The sequence below is a fragment of the Leptopilina boulardi genome, unplaced genomic scaffold, assembly GCF_019393585.1.
Source record: "Leptopilina boulardi isolate dan_hultmark-lab unplaced genomic scaffold, ZJU_Lbou_2.1 LbouV2_165, whole genome shotgun sequence".
Classification (NCBI taxonomy): domain Eukaryota; kingdom Metazoa; phylum Arthropoda; class Insecta; order Hymenoptera; family Figitidae; genus Leptopilina; species Leptopilina boulardi.
The window spans coordinates 5,594,689-5,618,936 of NW_026137713.1; the positions used below are offsets into that span (position 1 = coordinate 5,594,689).

The following is a 24,248-nucleotide window of genomic DNA, read 5'->3' on the forward strand; positions in this document are numbered from 1 at the left end:
CCCAGCATCCAGTTGCATACAAATCATAGCTTTTGGAGGCTTAGTAGTTTTTTTTTTGGACTCAAGTGTCAAAACAAAAACAAGACACTTTCAGTGTTGTAAAATACTTCCCTCTTGCTCTCTGTATTTCTCTCTTTCATTCTCTTCCCTCTTTCATCTCTGAATCTTTATATAAAGACACTTGAGTAATATGTGTAACATCATGAGACACACAATGTCCAGTCCATCTATCAGACTACAAACTGTCGTCTTGTCCCTTTTTTTCCCGCATCGCTACATATAGTCGTCGGGGGTTTTTTTTTCTCTTTTTTTTTTTCTCAAACGCAATTGATCAAGTTGCTCTTTTTCCTGTTAATTAATTATCCCTTTTTATTCTCTTCGTTTGAAACTTAATTAATTTCAATTAGTTTGTGATTCGTCAGATTTTAATACTGTTAAAATAAAACTACATTCAAAAAAGTTTTGGTTGAACCAAATATAACATTTTTTTAACATATAAAAAAATTATTATTAAAATTTTCTTTATTCAAATAAATATTTTAAATTATTTCTTTTATTTAAATAAATATGTTAGATAAATATAAATTTTTTTACCGAGAAAAAAAATTGCAGAATCTTGAAAAAATGGAATTTCAATATTGACAGATTATCCAATCGCTGAATTCATGAAATCAAATAACCATTTATCATTCACATTTCGTTTAACGAAATTTCCATCTATTTCCATCTAATTTTAATTTGTCTGAATTTTTCAATAATTTTTTTTGTAAATTATACCTTTAGAAAATTTTTTTTTATTTTCTGTCACAATTCCTTTACGTCAGCAATTTTTTTTTGTTCCTTGCAACATATGTCCTTATCTTTTTTTTTTCTCTCTCTCTTGATTTTGTGTACTTGTACTTCCCTCCTCTATTCTTCTTACCCTTTTAACCCTTCTTGCTTTTTGGACAGTTTTTTTTTGTTAATTTTCGGTAGCACGTATCAACCGGATCGTCGTTTTCGTTTATAAGAGTAGGGGTTGGCAAAGTCATATATACACATGAACAGTATAAACTCATACCATCACGTAAAACGCTTGAAACTGTATATAAGTACGTATACGTGGGCGTGTAGTTACCTCTAGAGCCAAAAAGAGGGAAGAAGAGAAATCCAAAGACGGTAGAGTAAGTTCTATTGTTTGTTCGTTCTTTAGAAACTCTTCACATTAGCGACGTGAATTAGTACAATAGGGCCGTCTCTCTCTCTCTCTCTCCCTCTTTTTCTCCCTAGAGAATATCTACCTTCGCAAGGCAAGATATTGCGATGCTACTGTACCAGCATTATATTTTCAGTTTTTGGCAATTCTTTTTTTTCATCTATTTTTTGTAAATTTTTACTATATTCTACTAAAAAAAAAAAATTGATTTTTGTAATTTTTGTTTACTATATTTTACTTATAAAAGAATTTAATTTATTTTAATAATTTAATTTTTGTACATTTTTACTAAATTTTACTAAGAAAAATTTAATTTTAAAAATTTTTTGCCTTGTTTATCTTGCCTGCAAACGTTTCGGAATTCAACTACCGAGAACGATTGGCGAATGCTCCGAAGTGGAGTTTAATATCATAACTTTGTCAATCTGCAAGTTTGAAATTTATCGCTTTAACTTAGTTTTGAATTAAATCTGGTTCAAAATTAACAGATTATTTTCCTTCACAGGGAATTAGTCACATCGTGTATATGTGTAGCATTATACATTTTTTTTCAATTTTAATATTATCATATATTCTCGATGTTTTGATTTTAAAAAAATAGTAATAGTAGATTTATATTTTAAAAAAATAGTATATAAATAGTGAAAAAAAAAATAGTACATAAAATAATGAAACAAGGACTTCTTCGAGTTTATTTTCTGTTGAAACATTTTTCTTTGGAAACTTTTTTGTCCCCTTTATATCATATGTCTGGAAAGAATCTTTTTCCTTCTGTGGAGTTTTGTTGTTATTCCATTCTTCAAATTAATAGAATCCTATTGTCTTAATTTTTTAAGTTTATTTATCTCTATTTCAGTTGACTCAACTTTTATTTTATTTTTTTATTTTATTGCGTGTTTTTTTTTTTAATTTTTTTAATGATATAAGGAAATTTACGAAGACAAATGATTAAATAAATTTTTTTCTCTTGTTCTTTTACGCTTACTAGTTGTTTTTTGTGAGAGGTAATATTTTTTTACTTAATAAATGTCAAAAGGCAAACTTAACATTCAATATTTATATGCGACAAGAACTCGACGATATTTGATTCCCCTATGGTATTTATTCGCACAAATCTTTCTTGCTGTTTCCCTTTGCTTCCACCCCCTTTTTTTCGGTCACTTGTGAATTTTTATGAAATATTTATATTTTCTTCGATTTCACTTTCCAATAAGTATAAGAAATTTTTTGTTTTCTCCTGATGGAAAATATAGTTTTAAGTTTTGAAAATTATTTTTACTTTTGAGAAAACTTTTGTTCAGAAAAACTTTAGATTTTGTTATATAATTAATAAAATGTTGGAGAAGTTTTTTTTTTATCATTATCTTAATACAGTTTATTTTAAAGTACTTGATGGGCTGTTAAAAGTTTAAACTATGTGTCCAGCTTAGTGGAGGTAAAAACTTTTAGCACGATGGTGTCATGATACGAGATCATTCGTTTCCTCTAGAGTCTAAATAATAATTATTTTTTATAGCAAATATTTTCAAATAAACATTACTTTTTGATTTTTTGGGCAAATTTTTTTTTTTAGACAAAATGTGTTTTATTATTATTATCAAAATATTTTTTAAAAATTGAAAGTAAGAATATAATTTTGTTTTGTATTTTATTGAAAAAAAAAAATTGCTTATCAATATTTTTTGTGTAAAATGAAGAAAAAATGTTTTAACTTTCAAGCAATTTAAAGATCAAACACAAACATTTGTGAAGAAAGGTAAAAGTTCAATTGGGAGATAAAATTGGTGAAAAAAATTCAATTAAATGTTCATTTAGAGGTTGTGAATCCACGAAATTGCTTGTATGGACCGCTTGTGAGTTTGAAAGAATAAAAAAATAAAAAAAAAATAAAGAGAGAGAGAGAGGCGAAACTGAAAAAGAACAAAATACGGAATTACTCTCCAGTTGACTTTCTGTTTCGAGAAAGCAATGTGCGATACTTGAAGAGTAGAAATGCGACTCTAAACTTTTGTAATTTTAAAGTCTGTTTGCTCTCAGCTTTCTCCATCGGGTTTCCTAATCTTCTTGTTTCATTTTTGTTTTATTTCATCCCTTTCAGGAAAAAAAAGGGTGCGGACTTACTCGTCGAATTGTTTATGCTCTGTGCTATTTTTCCTGTCTCGTATACTACGTTTCTTGAGCTACTTACACGACTAATGGAAGGCTTTGTCAAAGGGAGAAATAAAATCTGTAAAACAGTGGACAATATTTTTTTTTGTATTTCAACTGTAACGCGTTACAAATATTTAATAAGAGACGAGAAAATAATTTTATGTTCTACTTTTCAAATTATGTTTTATGTTCTAGTTTTCAAATTGTTTTTAAAATTTTGTCATTGAAAAATTTTTATGTTTGTAATTTTTTTTTGTTACTTGTGGATAATTTTTTTTTTTTAAAGTGGGAAATGTTATCTGATGTAAACAGTAGTAAAACTTTTTTATTCTGTTCTGCTTGAGAAAATAAGTTATATAGTTTAGTGTATTGAGGCTGACGTGAAATTGACGAGACAATTACAAGGCAGTGAACAGGTGTCGTGTATCGTGCACCCTATAAGATTCGCAGAAAAGGCATTTAGAGTGACTGAATGGATGGGAGGGAGGGATTGAGGCATTTCCTTTTCCATCCCTCTTGTGGCTGGTCACGACGAAAGATCGAGATGGATGGAATGATGGATGGTTGAATAGATGTAGTCACGCAAGAAAGGGATTCTCTTTTTTTTCTCTCTCTCTCTCTCTCTCTCTCTCTAACACAATGCAGAAAAGTGAGCTTTGATGCTGAGCACAGCTTTCATTGAGAGAGAGAGAGAGAGCTTCGCGGCGCCAACTTGCGATATATATAAATACTTTCGGCGCCGCAAATACGCCCTCATTTAACTACTGATTTTGCACTCGATTTTTGTACTTGGTTCTCAAGCGCATTTATCAATCAAAATCTAAAAATAATCGTGTCTTCAAAAAAAAATTATTTTTCTTCGCAGTCACATCTTTTGTTTATTTTGTCCTTTTTATGTCATTTATCTTTTCTTATTTCTCGAAATCTAATTGTCCAAATTAATTCCCACTTAGAAAGATTCCCCGGAAAGTGCCCCCTGGAGGTTCTATCAGAATTCCGCCGGAACTTCCAACGTAATTCCGTCGGAATTCCATCGCAATTCCAAAGAATTTCCGATGGGATTCCGACGGAATTAGGATTTTAAAAAATTTTGAAAAAAATTAATCAGAATTCCGTCGGAATCCCATCGCGGAAATTCTTTGGAGCTCCGATGGAACTCCGACGGAATTACGTTGAAAATTCCGGCGGAATTCTGATAGAACCTCCAGGGGGCACTTTCCGGTGAATCTTTCCAAGTGGGTTGGATCAATAATTTATGTACTAGAACCAATATAATTTTTGCATTTTGACCAATGAATTCTGTATTAGAAACAATAATTTCTGTATTTGAAACAAATAGCATTTAATTGACTCAAATAATTAATTAACTAATACCAATAAATATTTATTTAATAATAGTAAAAATTATTATTTGAATTAAATAAAATTTTTGTCCACTGTCTAATTCGATATAATTCTTCTTTTAAAAAAATCCTTTTGGACATTATCTTAGCAGAGGGAGGATCGATATACGATACCGAAATTATCTATATAATAGCACGAAAAAGCACTGAAAAGACGCTTTTTATTCTACAAACTCGTCTTTCTTCCCGGTTGGAAGCAGTGAAGGTGGATTTAGAGCTTTACTACTTCCCCGCAAACGCCATTGATTCACTTCGGATAAGGCACATAAAATGAAATTTTCATTCTTCAATGTTAAACTTTTTTTTTTCTTTTTATTAATACGTACATGCTAAAAGTGTGCATAAATCTTTAAGTTTAAAGACACTCTAAAAAATTTAAAGAACCGTAGTTTGAAAATTTCTTTTTTTTTTCCAAAGTCCGAATATATTATTCAGCTTTAGATGCTGATACCATTTACTTTATATTGGCGGACTTAAACTTTAATTGTACTTTAATAAAATCGATACTTCCAAATTAATACATTTTAAAAATTGTTTAGCATAAAGTTTTTTTTAGCAAATGGAACAATAATAAATGTTAAAACAGAAAACATCTTCGTTTTTGAAATCGGTAATCATTTTGGTAGTAAAATGTAAATAGTAAAAAAAAAAGGGAGTGTTTTCCATAGTGTTGCTGGGTTATTCGAGCGATAACAAGGAACAAGACTCTTGAGAATTGTTCACGATAATTGGTGCGTTAAGTTCACAAGTGCCGAAAATGCCGTGCTCATAATAGACGTCTTGGACGCGATCGTAAAAAGTCGATATTTTGGCCCTCGCTCTCGTTATGATCCCGTGATACAGCATTTCCGTTTAGAACATAGCAAGTAAGTGCTTCCTTTATTGCGAATGCCATTACACGTTTAGTGGAGCTTGCAACGCCCATAAGATGAGAAGGGAACCACGTGTTAGGTTCTTTTGTCACTATATAGTTGGAAACGTTTTATGTTTCAGAACAGTTAACCTTTTGCACTTGGGCTCTTTATCTTAAAAAACAATTTTCTTCTTCACAATTCTCTTTTTTTTTTCTGAATCCCATCTTTTGTGTTTATCACTTTTCTAGTTCTGTTTTTTTGAATATATACAAACCATTTCTCTTTTTGGGTTTAACACTTTTTTAGTTTTGTTTTTAAAAAAAGGTGACTTATTTTTTATATAAATTTTTTTTTTTTGTTTCAGATAATATTCCATGATCTGCAGGACAGTTTGGTGAGTTGTTTTATTTTTATTAGCATTCTTGGATAATTTGAGGGTTTATTGTGGGAATTGTAAAGGGATACATGTGTATATTTAGACTGGAGATAATGACTGACTACATGCGAAACAGATAGTAGACCTTAGGCTCACTAACAGGGCAAACAAAGGTGTGTATTGTTCCCCTATGGAAACCTTATCGATTATTGGGTGGTAACTACGTGTTTCGACAACCCTAGTTTAAAAAAAAAAATATCTTGACACTTTTTAAATATTTTAATATTTATTTTTTATTTTATTAAAAAAAAAGAAGTTGGATTTTAACTCTCAATGGGATTCTATAAAAGTCGCACCTTTAAAATTAATTATAAAAATTTTAAAGGATTTTTGACTTGCTAAACTTGACTAAATCGAAGCAATAGACTGGAAGGGAAACTTCACCATAGAAACTCTATAATGTAATAAACAACTCCAACTTAATTTTGGTATTCGTCGAACAATGCCTTCTCCTTTAGTTGATAAACTTTGACTTCGTCCTCTCTGTGTAATTCCGTTTAGAGGTAGAAGATAGATTTTCAGCTCTGAAATCAGTTTTGTTTCAGATGGTCGCACTAACCGCATTGATACTCTAAACACGTTTGTGAACGGTTCAATTTGGTCCAGTCTCGGACACTCAAATCTAGCTCTTTCTATTGTGATTTTCGATGCATTAATATACTTTTGTACCAAAAAGTTTTTCTACTTTGTTTTTCCATTTTGTTTAAAGAGAAACTAATTTTTCATTTACAACATTCTGAAATTTAAAGTATAAAGTGAATAGGTAGGATAAAAAAATAATTCAATCATCGATAAATCATGATTTTTATTATATATATATACAATAGAACAATGCGCGTTTGATGGAAGAAAATTGGAATTTATCCATTTGAAACTCGAAATAACGTTTTGAATATTGTTGTTTAACGGTGCAGTGGATATGGAAGAAAGAGAGAGAAAATGAATGAGAGCGAGAGAGAGCCAAAAATTGAGAGACAGAAAAAGCAGACGAGTGCATGGTTGAAAAGCTATGCAGTGAGTCGAATTAAACGCGGAATTCTAATTCACGATAAATTAGAGACGGAAATGTCGGTTGCGATTTCACGGACTGTCCAATGGACGACTTGCTCGCAAGAGTAGACGTCGCGACGACACAGCACTTTAATTATTTCCGCTACTTGAATCACAAACTCCCATTGTTATCGGATCAGTCTTGAATTCACGATACCAATTCACGTTTTAATCAGTTGCATTTTTCAAGTTGTTTCCATTTCAAATGCAGATTGAATCGAAGACAATTTCATTTTATAATTGTTTCTTATATTTTTTTTTTTTTTTTATAAAAATCAGTTGATGTATATTCTCACTTAAAAATTTTAAAACATATAATCTATAATTTTTTGCTTCTAAAGTTCCTTTCGCGTCGAATTTAAAAATACTTTTCAATTTTTTTATTTTATGTTTTTCTTTTTGTGAAAATAAGTTAAAATGTGTAAACAGAAACCGTACAGAAAATATTCTGATTCTTTTATCAATAGATGATACCGCAAAACTGCATTATATATGTGTATTCTTTATTCTATATGTATTACATGATTCAAGGAAAGAATGTAGGTGAATGGCTTCTTGAAACGGCGTATAGAGTCTTTTCATCTTCATGATCAATACAGAAACGATATCATTATAGAAATAATATGAAAGATTTATTCTCGTTTAATATTTCTTTTCAAATGTTCTACTTTATTTCGAAATCTTATTCTTTTTTTTTTTGAGTGAAAAAATTGTTTTGTTTTTATTTAATTATATATTTAATATCAATCTAACTATTACTTTTCTAGAATAAAACTTGTGAAAAACTTTTCGTTTGTTATATAGAAAAGTTTAATCCAATAATTTAACTTAAAACTTTTAACAAAGTTTTGTCATCAACACAGTTTCACTTTCTGTACTTTGTAGAGATAATTGAGAGAAACTTCTCCAGCTAAGTTATTTTTCTAGACTTTATTATACTGACTATGGTGACCTTCGTATAAGTTTCTGCATTATATTAAATTTAAAAAATAAATCGATTCTTTCTCAATTTAAAAATCGATTTTATTTCTTGCCAAGTGTTTGAAAAAATTTGTTTTTTTGAAATTTAAGGGGAAAAAGATATATAAAGATTTGTTTTATAGGAGGATTATTTCTAAATGTATTATTTATGTTAAAGTGTGCATTGAACAGCAAAGGCATAAAATTTTCCACTAGAAATCTGCTAATGCCACTTTATCGGTATCAGGTGCGAGTGGCTAGTGTCGCGTGATCAGGATTATTCCGTTCGAAGTGCTCTCATCACTATATCGTACATGTTGAATTTTGTAAGCCGTTTTATCCAGAAACATTCAACTGTCGAAATTAAATCATGTTTTATAATATGACAAATGCGGTGACAATGACATGATTCAATTATTTTCGGTTATTAAATGTGAAAATTTTTAAAAGACGAAAAAAGGGACCTTAGAGTCAAAAAGTTCGAGGTTGTTTGTGATTTTTGAATTGAAAATATACAAATCCTAATTGTTTTCATTGGATCTAAAATAGAAATTAAATAAAAAAAAAATTAATAATAAATGTTTAATGAAATTTTGAACCTAAAATTTTTTGTAAGGTCCTTTTTCTCGTGAAGCGTCGTACATATAGTGGAATTAGGATTGGTTATCAACAGTATTTACCGCAAGAGACATAAGCTGAAAATAATTTCAAGACATGCTTTAGGAATAGTCTTGACAAATGAGGCGCACAAGAAATGCTCTGAAAGTAGCAATTTACTATAGAAATAGTGTATAAGCTTCTTTTAGGAATGCCTCCTTGTTTATTTCAATCCTCTCCAACGAGATAACTTTTTAATCAATTTTAACTGATTTTAGTTGTTTGAATTTCCTTTTAATTGTTTTTTTTCCTTCTATTCTAAAAATATTAAGGAACTTAGAAAAATCTTTTTTATTGAAAAAAAAATTGAACGTTTTCTAAATATGTCATTTATATTTTGTAATTGAACTAGCACATCCAATGTGATAATGACTTAAAATAGTTCTATATCTATTCGAAGAGCTTCTATTTTCCTTATCGTTCCCGAGGGTGGCGTTACTTAAGATTTATGGCACGCATTTTGCGAATAGCTCGACATTCTCGCGAGAGACGACCTCTAGCATTTTGATAAATTATGTGTTCAGCACAATCTTCAAGCTATCGTTGAAACTGTCTTTCTCTCTCTCTCTCTATTCCTTGCGTGGGTTAAGTGTCATGGAAAATTTAAGACCTTATGCATAATGTGATATTCTAATTCAGATTTCATTGCGAAAACTCAGGTGCTCTTTACGGGTAATTTCAAACAAAGTGCTATATATTTTTGGATAATAAATTATATGATGAATTATAATTATAGATCTAAAAATGATTCTAAAATGCTAAGGATTTATTGTTATTTTTTTTTTTTAGAATATTTTAGGGGAAAAATTAAAAATTTTTTTTTGATAAGAATGAGAAACAAGAAGTTTGCCTTTTTTTAGTCTTGATTTTCACGGCAATATTTTAGATCTACCCTGAACATTATTGCCAACCCTCTGTACATTTCTTGGCCCCTGGGGGTGATATTTTGCGATTGCCTATATTGATAACCTAGAGGTTTGGCTAACTCCCGACATTTTGCAGCTGCGCGTGCCTAGGGCGTGGAATTGTATCACAGGGACTGCGAAAAGTACGATATTAGCTTAACATATACCTTGGCCAATCAACGCTTAAGTGCGTTTGCCAACCCTCTTTTCCAATTCTCATTCACTGTATATATATATAACGATAAAGTGTAACGATTTCTTAACTCGACAAACATGCAAAGCTATAAAAAGATAATAGAGATTTTTCGGATTAGCTGGTGATAATTACCTAAAACAAGGTGAAAGTATTGGTAATTACTAAAATTAGGATTTACAATTCTTTTTAGGTTATAATTATTAAGTTATCATCATTGGTAATTACAATTCTTTGATTTGTCCAATGAAAGAAAATTATTTGATTCAAATAATTAGATTATTATCAAATAAATATTTATTTGTATTAAATAATTAGCAATTAAATGATATTTGCTTCAAATACAGAAATCCAAATACAGAAATTATTGGTATATGTGACATAGCTAAGTGGCTTACCCCCCCGGATATTCGACAAGGACCAGGGTTCGATTCCTCATGACTGGTGTTTTTTTTCAGTTTTAAAATATGATTCTCTTAATTTGATTTCAGATAAATTATTGGTTCAAATGCAGAAAAAATTGGTTCAAATACAGAAATTCTGCTTGTGGTAGTTCTAAACATTGAGATTTACTATTTTTTTTTTTTTTTTTGCTGGCTTAGGGAAAAGAAAAGTTATTTTTATCCTGACGAAACAATAATCGTAGAACGAAGCAATTTAGTGTGTCTATATAAAAAGACGCAATATCTATTAATGCGTTGTTACTGTATGTGAAGAATACAAATGAAAGAGAGAAAAGAAAATGCGGAGAAATTTTCTCTTCTCTCTTTGGCGATGAGGCTCACGCGGTAAATAAACGTCCCGAAGGAAGAAATGGATTCTTCCGGTCGTTGAACGAAACTAGCAGTGGAGGCAGAGTTTACGGGTTACAAGGTAATATCCTCTTTCTATGAGAAAGGGCTTCCTCTTTTGGTATATATATATAAAAAAAGGGAAAATGATGGCAGCTTGTGCCTTTTATAAAGAAAAGGGTGTTTCCTGAGTTATGATCTTGAGAGGAGAGGAGAAAATTGACTATATACATATGCTTTATTTGCATTCTCATTTGTATGCTTGCTCAGGTTTTTTTTTTTATAAGAAGCTATGATTTATGAAAGACTAGGAACTTTTTTCAATATAAATAACCTCTTAATTATCGTCTCACGTGTTTAATGTCATCAGTCTTTTTTCTTTAAATAGAAAATGTATTCTTTGTCTTTATAATAATGATCCCATTTTATAATCGTTAGGTTCCTTTTTTCTATCGTTTTTTTTCTTATATTTAATAAATCTTCAACTGTTTTTTTTTTTTTTTTTTTAAATAAAAATCTACATTGAAAAAAATGTATTTTATTCAAATAATCGGCTTTTTATCAAATAAATATGTATTTGGAATAGATTATTTGAATGAAATAAATTTTTTTCAGATTCGAAATTCAAGAATTTTTTATTTGCAATGCTGAAAATAAGAAAAACAGGATCAAGGGTGGATGGCAATGGTCAGGAGTCAGATTGACAATAAAGGAAATGGAAAGAGGAAGATCGAGGGTTTTCTAAGGTTGGTCTTGTAGTATTCGTAAAAGTAAAGAAAGAAAAAAAGAGTCGAAACAGAGGCATCTGGTGAAATCGAGAACAATAACAAAGGGGACTCTAAAAAAAATTTCCTTTTCTTCCTATTAGAGACGGAGTATATATATAATGGGTAAAGGGAAAATAGATTTGTAATCTATGGAGTTGCAGGAAGAATAAACTTTTAAATAAATTTTCAAGGCTTAAAGTGTGCAGTTGATTTAGTAGGCCAAGTATTTTCATGGCATCTAAATGTTCATTCAGAGCTTTTTCTATCGTCATCTTATATAAATGAAACGTTATATGTTCTTCATATATATAAAACCATGCTATGATCCCCTGAATGCACTCGATTTTTATCTTCGTAGTAGCAAGACGATACACATATATATAAAAAAAAAACCCTCCCGAGAAAAAGAAGGAGAATATCACGAAAGCGCGCCAAGTGGGTGAACGGAAAAGTGGTCCCTTGAAAATATTTCCACGTACGTTTCGATTCTGTATATCTTGAACGAATCGTGTTTTATTATTTCATAGGTTTATTCTTGTCTCGAAATACGCGAACCTAATAAAAGTTGGAAAAAATTCTATTGTTGAAAACTAGAATTATTTTCTAGTAGACAACTACCAATTTGATATAAAAAAAAAAATTAAAAGAAAAATATATTAAGAGCGTGAAAATGACTTTATAACTTAATTTTGAAATTATCAAAGACATTTTCCGTCTCTCGCGTTTCGGTGTTTAGAATTTACAAAGCACACTGTTGTTCGCATTTAACAATGGTGCAGTCAGAAGCAATCTTGAAATTTAAGCATCAAAATCTTTTTGTATTTGTTTGAAAAGTGACATTTTGGTATGAAATGCTAGTAATATAATGGACGATATGAGCTTGTTATACATATACAAACTATGTACACACATATAATGTCCTGGTTGGACAATGTGTACAAACCTCTAACCTATATATATATGTGATATAATGTCTTACCAAAGTACCAAGCTCGCCCTTTCTCTTAATGAGAATCTTGTCATTGTGTAGGGAACCGGGAATCTTCCCTGTTTCCAAAGGGTGTGACAAGCTCGGCCATGCTATATTAACCACTGTGCCTACAGAGGGTGAAACGTTCGAAAGCAAATCTTCTCCTTCTCTCTCTCTCTCTCACCCTTTGTTTGGACATTGCCGCAAAGAAAATTATTTCTTTTCTTTGCTGAAAAAAAAGATTCTAATTTTTTTAATATTTCGTATAGTATTAGGATTGCTATAAGTATTGTAACTGTTACTATAATTATACTATGCTAACTATAGTATGGTAACCGTTACCATAAAGTAATGGTTGCTATTGTAACTATTACTATATAGTAACGGTATAGTATGGTAACTGTTGCTATAGTAACGGTTACAATAGCAACCATTGCTATACCAACATAACATGTATCATATCAAAAAGAGATAAATAAGTAATTCCGGATAATAAATTTATTTCCAAGCAATAAGTGTCCATGCGGTTTCAGTTCCAAATCGTGGTTTTCACGCTCGGAACCATACGAAACCGCAATGTTTTTGGCGGTATTGCTTATGTCGCGACAGACAGTCGCAGCACGACGAGAATTTAATTTATGCTTCAACGGCTACGTACCGCCCCTGAGAATCTATGGCAGCGCCTAACTTTACGCTTGCGTCATGAACTCGCACTCTCCCTGAGACTTATAAATCTTATTAACAAAAATATAAAAAAATAATTTTTCGATATTTTTTAAAAAAATATTATCAATCTTATTTAATATTTTATTTTTTAGAAAGTTTACAGACAGTATTCGCTTTTTATTAACAACTATACTTTGGTTATTGCTCACAAGTTAAGAGAGAGAGAGAGAGAGAGAGAGAGAGAAAGATAAAAGTTTTCCCAGTAGAGTTTATATAGGAAGTTCAGTGGCTTATAATAATTTTATATGAGAAAGTTGAATCAACAGAAAACCCTCTTTGAGGTTTAGCGAATCGTCGCCGCAAGTTTTGGGCGAAAAAAAAAATGCTGATTTTGTCTTTTGGCAGATTGCCGAGAGTTATACATTCGCGTTTAAAAGGAAATCGATTCATATTTTGTCAACATTTCCCAATAGAAAAATTTTTTATCTTATTTTTTTCGTTCTGATTTTCTTTTATTTATATTGATATTTCATTCTTTTGTTTTTGTATTCTTTTGAATTCAATAAAATAATAGAATGTATTTTATTTTTAATTTTTGAAAATTTTTTTCGTATTTTTTATTTGACAAATAGAAAATAGAAAGGAATATTAAAAGTCATAAATGATTTTTGATTATATACTTTTGTCGTCTTGGTATCAAGAACACAAGAAAGAAATGGGATCTTTTGTCTTATTTGCAAAGCCCTCGCAAAGCCTTAAAAGTCCCTTATGACTCGGATTAATGAAACAATTCACTTCACTTTTTTCTCAGCGCTCTAGCTCATTTTATGTTCTCTTTCCCTCTAATATAACGTATATAATCATTTCTATCCTTCATTCTGTAAAGCTCTCGTGGCTTTTTCTTTTTTTCTCTCTCTTTTGCCCTTCTTTCAAAATGTCGATCATATATTTTCGACGTTTGAAAATTTTCTACAATTTAGAGACATTCTTTTCTTTTATATTGCGGATAAATCCGCGGTTTTTTTTCTTTGTCATTGATTTTTTTTTTTTAATGCTTTAACCTTTTTATGATGTTCTGTATATATAAAGTAGTTTTTTTTCTCTTTTGTTTCAGACGTTGAGAGCACTCCGGAAACATTATTGGTGAGTTCGTATTTAATTTGCATATGTACTTTTTATTTCAATTGATTAATTAGTTCTTTAAGTTTTGAACTAAAATAAAAAATTTTTTTTACTTTTTTTAAATTCAAAATTTATTATAAAATAAGTTATAAATTATTTTTATACGTAAAAATAAATATAAAAAAAGGTTCGTTTTACGTGTGCGAGTGATAAGAGGCTATTTTTTATATGTATATAGTCTATATGTTGATTTATGTATATGTGCAGCGCTCTTATCACAGGCGACTCTTTTATGAGGACCCCGGGAGAAGAAAGAGGTACTGAAGATGTAGCATGTTTTCTAAGAAAACATATATTTTAAGGTTAGACAAGGTTTATACTCGCGTATAAGAAAAGCAGTTTCCGACTACAAACTTTAGCTAACTGGAAAGGGAAAGTATAATCAATTTATATTTCATGCGTGAAAGTTTATAAAACTGCTATGCCTTTGTATAAAAAAATAATTATTATAGGCTTTTTAAATTATTTTACAAAAAATTCAATTTAAAAATTTTTTTTTTACATTTTAAAACATAATGAATCAATCAAAATTTTAAAGTAGTTATATATTTATTTAATTTCTTTAATAAAATTTTGCAATGCCATTTGGGAAAATTTCCTCCAACTGCTTCGTGGAACGATTTGAAAATATATTATTTAATAAAGAGTTTGAGCGAACTTTGATTTGTTTGCAATTTATTGCTTTTCTGAAAAGTGGACATTTCTCTTCCTGTGACACAGATAGTAAAACAAATCAAGAATCAGTCAGTTTGCATTGCACTTTTGGCCTCTAGCGTAATTTTAATAATTAACACAGTTTATTATCTCAATTCAGTTTATTATTTTAATTAATTATTTAAAATATGAATTATCTACTAAAAATAGTATTCAGATTATTAAAAATACTAATAGAGAAAAATTTTCATTATAAATTGTTATTCTTGAGTAATTTTTCATATTGTATATATATATATATTGTTGATATTTTATTCATCGTTTTTTTCACGTTGTGTGTTTTACACTTTATCCTAACACTCTCGGCGAACATGGTGCAAGAAAAGGGTGGTCGTAAATTCACCCCCTGTAAACCGTCTCGACTTACTTCTTTGCCACCTGCAAGCTCACCGCAATCTTCTTCTATAACCATTTACCCCCACGGAAATATCGTTCTAGGGAATGTATTTTTTTTTTAAAAAAACTATTTTCAAGTTGATAAAATTAAAAATCTTATCATTATATACTCTAAAAGATTATGATTTTTATAAGGGCGGAAAAAGTTGATTTTATCCTTGAAATTTGATTATTATTATATTTATTATTATGAATTATTTTATTTAAATTATTTTAAAATGGAAAAAAGAATAAGGAATAATAAATCACGTATTTATTTAAAAGAAACGAATGAATGGAATAGTATCTGAGATAAAATTAAATTTTTTGTAAGATGCTCGTGAATTAAATGAAGCCCTTTCAATGGGATATTCAGTCGGGATTATTTAAGGTGATATATTGCGTCGGTGCATCATGGCTTAATACCTGAAATACGGCTGATACTGTCAGTTTGTCGAGTACAATTTGTAACCGAAACATTTTCATCGTTAGCAGCACCCTCCGCTTGTCTGTATTCGGACGATTTATGTGGCGAATCGTTTTCTCTCTCTTTTGTTTGAACAACAAGACATAAAGATCTCTATATTCCAAAATTAGGCCTCTTTTACCCCTCTATCTCTTTCGTTTGCTCAATATTAATCCGATTGCGTCTTTCTCAAAATTTATAAATTTTTATCAATTCGAATATTCCTTTTAAAATTAGATTTTATTTTGATAGTGAAAAAAAATTGATTTTAAAATAAATTTTCATTTAGAATTAAGAGGATTTTTATCGATTATATATTATATAAATTTTTACATTTATTTGATGTACATGAATTATTTATTTTTAGAAATTGAATATACAGTTGATAGATAGCTCATGTGGCGTATTATAAAATCGTTCTATTCTCTTTGAAAGTGGGTTAAGCTGTTGGTTTTCGTTCAGTAACGTTGAAGTCGAGGGTGTAACTAATGTGCAAGTGGCGTCTCACTTTACTTGTCAACAGAATGAAATAAAGTTTGTGTCACGCTTACAAATTTGGTGACCATTTCGGTCAGCTCTGTTAAAATATTTGAATTAACCAAAAAGTTGTATACAAAGAATTTTCTTAATTTTCTTTCTTTATCACATAGAGAAAAATTTTGTTTGAACCAAATATACCATTTTTTGTATTAACACAATTTCTTTTATATTTCAATTAAAATTTGTAATCAATAAATATGTTTATTTGATCTAAATAAACGTTTGGTTTATATTTATATATATATTTTCCAATGAAGAGAAAATTCGATTAGGCCAAATAAATTTTTTATTGATTAAACCAAAACTTGGTTGATGCAAACAAATTTTTCCTAAGTGTAAGTTAATGCTTTTTTCTTATTTTTTTACATTATATAATGTATGTTCAATATAGAGATGATATTTATATTTAAATCTTATTTCGATTTTTATTTAAAGTACAATTTATTTTCATATATCGAGTATAGATTACGGATGAACATTTTTTTTTCGAAGGTAAATCTTTTTTCGTGTCTGGAATCTTATTGGCCTCTCTCGATGTTGCATATACCATTTCTCATAAATTTCACGCGACGATTGAGAACGGAATCTTCTTCTTGTTATATAAATAAATATCAAAATGATGATATTGGATAAATTTTATCGATATTTGAAGTAGTTTAAAAAAAATATTTATTTTATAATATTTATTTTACAATATCAAATTGTTTATATTTTGAGTGTGATAATTGATTCAACAATTTGAATGCCAATAATTTCAGAGGCTGTATATATTGTGGTCCAGATTCCGTAATGCTAAACTATTCTCTTAGGAAATGTGCGGACGAGATTGCGATTCATGTTCAAGGTCATATGATACTCTTTTGCGGTGGTATTCCGGAAATTCCACAAGAGCCACGTTTTTAGTATATAGCATCATCGACTCCTTGATAATCCGGTTTTTGTTTTTTCTCTGTCTTCCTATAATTTTTTTTTTTCGCCTTTAACCAAAAAATTATATCACAGAAAGAATTAATATAAAATGAATTTTAAATTAAATTCTTTGGAATTTCTATTTTTTGTAATGGAAAAAACAATTTTTTTTTTAAATTTCTAAAAATAACTAATTTTTGTTATAATGGTTTAGTATATATTATTTTCTCCTGTCAAATTGAAACGATTCACAGTCTGGTGTTGACGGTTTAAAAAAAAAAAAAATAGTAATTGACATTAGCGCCATGATGCTTAATTAAAATGGTATGTGAATGTTGTGAAATTTCCTGCCAACTGCAGCAACAGAACACTTTTGCAATAACATCTACTATACAGCTGCTTTTTGTATCAAGAGGAGATCAACTATTTAAAATTAATCATGCCACTTTAAAAATAATTTTTATTTCCAGTTTCTTTTATTTTTTAATAATTTTTTTTCTTTTGACAAATTTTTCTTTTTTTCTTTTATAATAATCATAGGCTGATATAATTTATTATTTAAATCGGATCTAATACTGAAAAATTTTCATTATTCATTTCTGTCTTTTTCTGTCTTAAATATATCCCTCTTTGAATAGATAAAATGAACGGCTTACCGTCGATAAAGAAGGATTAGTTGGACTAGATCCTTGAAATGGATGATAGCGAATGACCAGAAGGAAATTTAATTCCAAGAGATAACGTATACTTGATTTTTCGCTTGCTTGGTTAGAGAGTTAAAAAAAAAGGAAAGTTTTAAAAACCATCAATCGTTTAAATTAATCTTGGCTTCAATTTTATAATAGTTATATAAACGATCTAAAAAGACATTGCACTTATATAAACCAATTTTTATCTTTTTTATTATTTGCATGCAAATAATATTAAAATATTGCCATTTGTTACCATTTTGAAAAAGTTAAATTAAAAATTTGTTTTTAATTAAAATTTTAATTTAAAATTTTAATTTTCTAAATACAATTTTTTTAATACTTTTTTTAATTAAAATTTTTTTTAATTAAATTACGAATTTAACATTGTAGATAAGGAAAAAACTGTTCTTTTTTTTTCTTCCTTTTGTTTATCTGAATATTGTAAATCCCTTATTAATACAGTAAATTATATACTCTTAGAAAGTTTCTGTTATCGATTTATTGTTTATCAATTTCATTCTCGTAATTTGTTTGTTCGCATTTTTTTTTTTTAATGACATTTGCAAAATGATAAAAATACATTTCTCCTTGGAAAAAAATATGGTAAAATATTTTTCTCTTTCGAATAATATAAAAGAGGTATTTAATTTTCTCCTTGAAAAAGGTGTGAAAGTATTTTTCTATTTTGTTTCTCATGGTTAGAATAAAAGAAAAATTTTTTTTTTGTACATTCTTTAAACACTTTTTTTTTATCTTTTATAATATTGATAGAAACATTCTTTTTTTTAACCATTTTTGTTTTTCTTGAATACATTTATGGAAAATGGAAGAAAGAAAGAATTTAATAACTCTGGTGCATAGGGTTTTAGAAGCTCATTAAAAAGTTTGTGGAAAAAAAAAAATTTGTATATTATATCGAAGTTGAGAAAAGCTACAGAATATATACTTGTTTGAATTATCCACGAGTAGAGAAGAGAGTGTATACGAGAATTAATTTCATACTATAAGAGCTTTTATATTTCTTTTTGCATACGTGAAAAAGCGGTTGGAGGCGAATAAGTTCTAAAAAGAAATTTTACTCTTCTCAGAGAGGAATTTCAGATTTTTCCACAAAAACGTTTTTCCATAAAAAAAAAAGTAATTTCACTTTATTTTATGGTAAAAAATTTTTTTTTTTTCTTAAATATATTTTTTAGTAATTTCAATTAAATTGTTAGTATTTTTTCGATATAGACAATGTGTGTGTGTATGTGTGTATGTTTTGTGTGGAGTAATTCAAAGACTCGAGATTGGAAAAAGAAGCCTCGAGCTAACCATGAGGTGCTAGTGTATACTGAAAGAAAAAAATTAAAACTCCGTATACTTTTTTCTTTCTTTAGTGAACTTTTTCGAGTCAGTTCTTTTTCAGACTTAATAGAAAACTCTTTTATGGTTCTAGGCTAGTAGTCCTTTTTTTTCTAAAATCTCTATTTCTACGATTTCAATTCGTATTTTTTTTCCCTCAAGTTAAAAAAGTTCTAAAATTATTTGAATTTTTGGTGCTAAAAACCATTTTAGTTTTGAGGTTATGTTAGAGCCTGTATCCTTCTTTAAAAAAAAAAAAAAAATTGAAAATTAATTTATTAGTGACCTGAACTGGAACATTGACCTTATGTAAAAAAATATTGTCGAGTTTTGCTTCTATCATTGTTTCTGAAGTCAGTTCTTGGTGAATCGATAAAAGGGGAGGTCGCGTGCAGACTGTGCGGCCCAAGTCGCATTGTGCGCCGCATTCCTTCGTTTGTCTATATGTACGCGTCATTGGTAATTTTCAAACTTTTTTTTTTATTTTTTTGAAAGAATATAAAAACCCCAATTTCTTGCTTTGTATTATTATTATTATAACATTTTATCTCGCATTCCCATCAGATCAACGACTTTTAATTTTCCCCATGAGTGCATTTCATAGCAAATAATTTTTTCTTTCATCTGTTTTCTTTTTGTTTTATTTTTGCACGAGACAAAATTTTTTATTTTTCAATCAATATCACAAATATGATTTTTATTTAAGTAAAAAGAATTTCGTTTTAATTAACAGAAGTTTTTATTATTTATTATTGAAACTTAAAAATTGAGTTGAGTGAACTTTATATAAATGTCTGGTAGGGTTTGAAAAAAAGGATTTAATTTCAAATAAAAAAATTCAAATTTAATTAATGGAAGTTTTTTTTTTTAAATTTCTTTTCTTTTAATTTTCATTTTCATAAAAGGAAAATAATTTTTCAGTGTAAAAAATTAAAATAAAAGAACTTTTATTTATTTTATTTTGTATATAACTTTGCGTGCATGCAATAAAGCTCAGGTTACGGAAGCATTTAATTAACGTTTGTTAATTATAATGAAATAGTAAAGTGTAATCTTACATAAGAAGCACTTAATACACGGAGCACTTGAGGAAAATTGAAAGTACTGGCTTGTATTGTTTAAGGAGTTGTGAACACATCAAAACAAAGTTGAGAGTTTCAGCTCAATGTGTACAATGTTCATATATATATATGTGTGTGTGAGTTTATGTTTATATATATAGTACTATGGTGTATTATGTGAACTGCTGCGAGCGGTGGGTCACGAGAATATTGAAGTGGGCTTTTTTCAATGAAGCTTCTTCACTGAAAAGAGTGCTCCGGTTATAGATCTCGTTTTTCCACTCGTGGAAAATGAACGAGATGTTTGGTGAAAATGGAATCCCCTTTTTATGACAAGTCTAGTCGCTCCCTAGCATATTTTTTTTTTTTTTTCATCGAAGGATAATATTATTTTCCCCACGAGATTAAAATACGATACAGATTTTAATTCCATTTTTGTCTTTATTGCCCTTTTTTTCTCATTCTTTGTTTTCTCTTCTACTTTTTTCTTTTAACAATTTCAAATCATTATTGCATTTTTTTATTTTTAACCATTTTTATTTTTTTTCCAAAAGTATTTTTTCTCTTTTTTGAAAATTTGGTGTGACAAGAAATTTTCTTTTGATGACAAATAGAAAAAATAATAAATTCTATATTTTTTTTGAATCGAGAAACGTCTGGGTTATATTCAATATTATATCGCAAGCACATTCATGCTGATGAGATAAAAGAAATTTACATTTTAATGACTTGCTACCCGTATGTATAACACAACTGCTTTTCATTCTACTTGGTAGGATACCACTTAATAAGCACAATCTGCAAAATCGGTCCATCCCTCAACCCTCTCTTGACACTCATCTTCTTCCCTCTCTTGCGATAAAATAACGATCGCTTAATTACTGCAATTTCCCCCTCCATCATCGATTATACAATCTCTTCTGGTCCATTAACATGTTATATATATTTTTTTACTTCTGAAACTCCCGCATTCGTCATAAAAAGAGAGAAAAAAAAATAAAAAATACCCCTGGCACATTTTCAAGGTATTTATTCTACCTTCTGATAGAGAAATTTGCATTTTTCCAATGACGATGAACAAATTTTTTTTTTATTATTATTATTGAAATATTTATTTCTCGATTGTATTGGATAAATTATATATATGTGTCTGACTATAGCTTGACTTGCTCTACTGTGTATTTTGCTTATTTTTCAATTTTTATAACTTTTGTTTTTATTTTTATTTTTTATTTAATATTTCTTTCATAATGACTATTTTATTTTTCATTGACTGCAATTGTTTGCTGAGAATTAGTACCATAGTCTGACTAAACACATACTTCTTCTACTTGAATCTTCTTTCTTTGACAATTTTTTTTTTAATATTCCAAAAATTGTTATTTAAAAATTCATTATCTAACAAAAATTTTATCCCTCTTATTTTCAGTATATTTCTATAAAAAAAATTATTCTTTTTATCGAAACGTAAAATTTAATCACAAAATGTGGATTTTCGCACCCCATACATCACTCAGACCTATAGGACCCGTGCATAAATATTGTCTTGCCACAGCTTTATGAAACACACATATACTCTAATATCAAAGTGCATAAATTTTTATTTATAGATATTTAAATAAAAAAATAAATTCCTCTTATGAGAATTATTTTTTTGATTTTTGCAACAACATGAAATAAAAGCGATAAAAAGAAAGAAAAAAAAAATCTCTCACAAAATGTATATTAAAGCAATTTCCAGGTCTATATGACGAATGGTGACCATAGATATTGGTTATAACTGCTAGCTATCCCCTACTATCATATATTTCCGGATTTATCCGATATATACTCCCATGACTCGTGCTACGAATCTTCAATTTTTTTTCCAATAGTATTTTACTTTTTTTTAAATTTTCTTTTGTTTTAAAAAAAAAATAATCATTTCATTTTTATTCTATTACACTCAGAGAAAAGATATATTTCTCTCAGAGACATAAATATTTATTTGTTGGAAATATATGATATTATATTTGTTTCAAGTAAAACATATTTCTCTGTGTGTAAAATTTATTTTGAGAAACAATATTTTTTTTTTTTAGTGAATTAAAAAAAAAAATATTCCTCCATAGTCGGTGCGATTATTCAACAGTAACATATTGCTATTAAATGTAAAGTGACAGAACACCGTTGGAAAGCCAACATCTAAGAAAACGTTTATGGCCTGTTCTTGCTATTCAGACCGTAGATTATCTACCGTCGACACTAATATTTCCGAGGCTACTAATTTCGACGCGACACGCAATTATCGTATAGTCCTTTCCATTGCGGCTTTTGCATCTTTCGTTTAAATATTATCGAGGTCAAAGAGAAGCAAAACCGAGAAGACTCCGCGCAATACATTTGTTGAATTACGAGCGCACAGAAGATGACCATCCAAAAATTTTACCACTTCCGGCAGTCAAAACACTTTCTCTTTCAACTAAACTAACTTATCACTTCATGGATGCAGCTGCTCATTTTTATTAAAAAATCTTTTAAGCTTTTCATATAATATGTGTATTTACGTCACGTTCATTCATGCGTTTATTATACGATTCTGAATATGTTAAATTTTACTCGAATTTTATACAGTTGGTTCATGAAGATGTTACATTTGTTGAAAATCGACAAATTCTATTTATTTTGTTTTTCTTTTCTAATTTTATGAAATATTTTATTTATTTATTTGATTAAAATACTTTACTTGATTATTATAGCAAAGAAATATTCAAATAATTTTTATTCTAAATTTATTTTATTCGAAATATATTAGTAAATATTTAAATATAGTAAATATATTTTCACAGAAAATTAAAAGGCATTAAAATAAGCTGCAACGCTTATTATTTTAATCCAATTTTGCTTATTTTTTAATCCATTTTGGTATTAAAATAAGCAAAATTGGATTAAAATAATAAGCGTTGCAGCTTATTTTAATGCCTTTTAATTTTCTGTGATGACATTAGTTACTGTGGCATTAGTTACTGTGGCATTAGTTACTGTGGCATTAGTTACTGCGGCATTAGTTACTGTGGCATTAGTTACTGTGGCATTAGTTACTGTGGCATTAGTTACTGTGGCATTAGTTACTGCGGCATTAGTTACTGTGGCATTAGTTACTGTGGCATTAGTTACTGTGGCATTAGTTACTGTGGCATTAGTTACTGTGGCATTAGTTACTGTGGCATTAGTTACTGTGGCATTAGTTACTGTGGTATTAGTTACTGTGGCATTAGTTACTGTGGCATTAGTTACTGTGGCATTAGTTACTGTGGCATTAGTTACTGTGGCATTAGTTACTGTGGCATTAGTTACTGTGGTAACAGTTAGTTACTGTGGCATTAGTTACTATGGTAACAGTTAGATACTATCGCATTCGCTACGGTGGCATTAGTTACTGTAGCATTAGTTACTTTGGCATTAGTTACTATGCCATTAGTTACTATGGTAACAGTTAGTTACTATGGCATTAGTTATTATCACAGAAAATTAAAAGGCATTAAAATAAGCTGCAACGCTTGTTTTAATACCTTTTAATTTTCTGTGTTAGTATTAATAATAATGCAATAAATATAAAAATTAACATTTTATTTATTACCAAAAAAAATGTTTCAATAATTTTTAGACCTTCTTCAAAAATAATGATTTTTATTTAAGTGAATTTGTTTAATTTTTCATAAAATAAGAATCAAAGACGATAAAGAGAAATAAAATTTATTTTCCACTGGGCGAATGAAACTATTTTCAAGGTCACGATAAATGATTAAGGGAAACATTTGATATACGAGTCGAGTCAAAGGGTCTTTCTGTTATATGTATTTAGTAGATTACGGACTTTAATTAACAACTCGAGAGGGTTTGGCGAACTCTTATCGTAAAATGAGCTTTTTCTCTTTTACATCCCTTTTCCTCTGCTTGTTGATCTCCTTTGAAATTCTCCCAAATT

The 24,248-nt window shown here is 28.9% G+C and overlaps 1 protein-coding gene across 7 annotated transcripts in view; it reads left to right on the top strand.

Moving 5' to 3' along the window:
• The window catches only part of LOC127277244 (stress-activated protein kinase JNK), a 90,732-nt gene that overhangs the window by 39,509 nt on the left and 26,975 nt on the right, over positions 1 to 24,248 (top strand). For 6 of the 7 annotated variants that reach the window (XM_051298195.1, XM_051298198.1, XM_051298197.1 and 3 more), the window contains 2 exons: positions 5,968 to 5,997; positions 14,113 to 14,141. The gene's annotated coding sequence lies outside the window, so the exon portion shown is untranslated. The remainder of the gene's footprint in view (positions 1 to 5,967; positions 5,998 to 14,112; positions 14,142 to 24,248) is intronic. The other variant, XM_051298201.1, reaches the window with a different exon arrangement.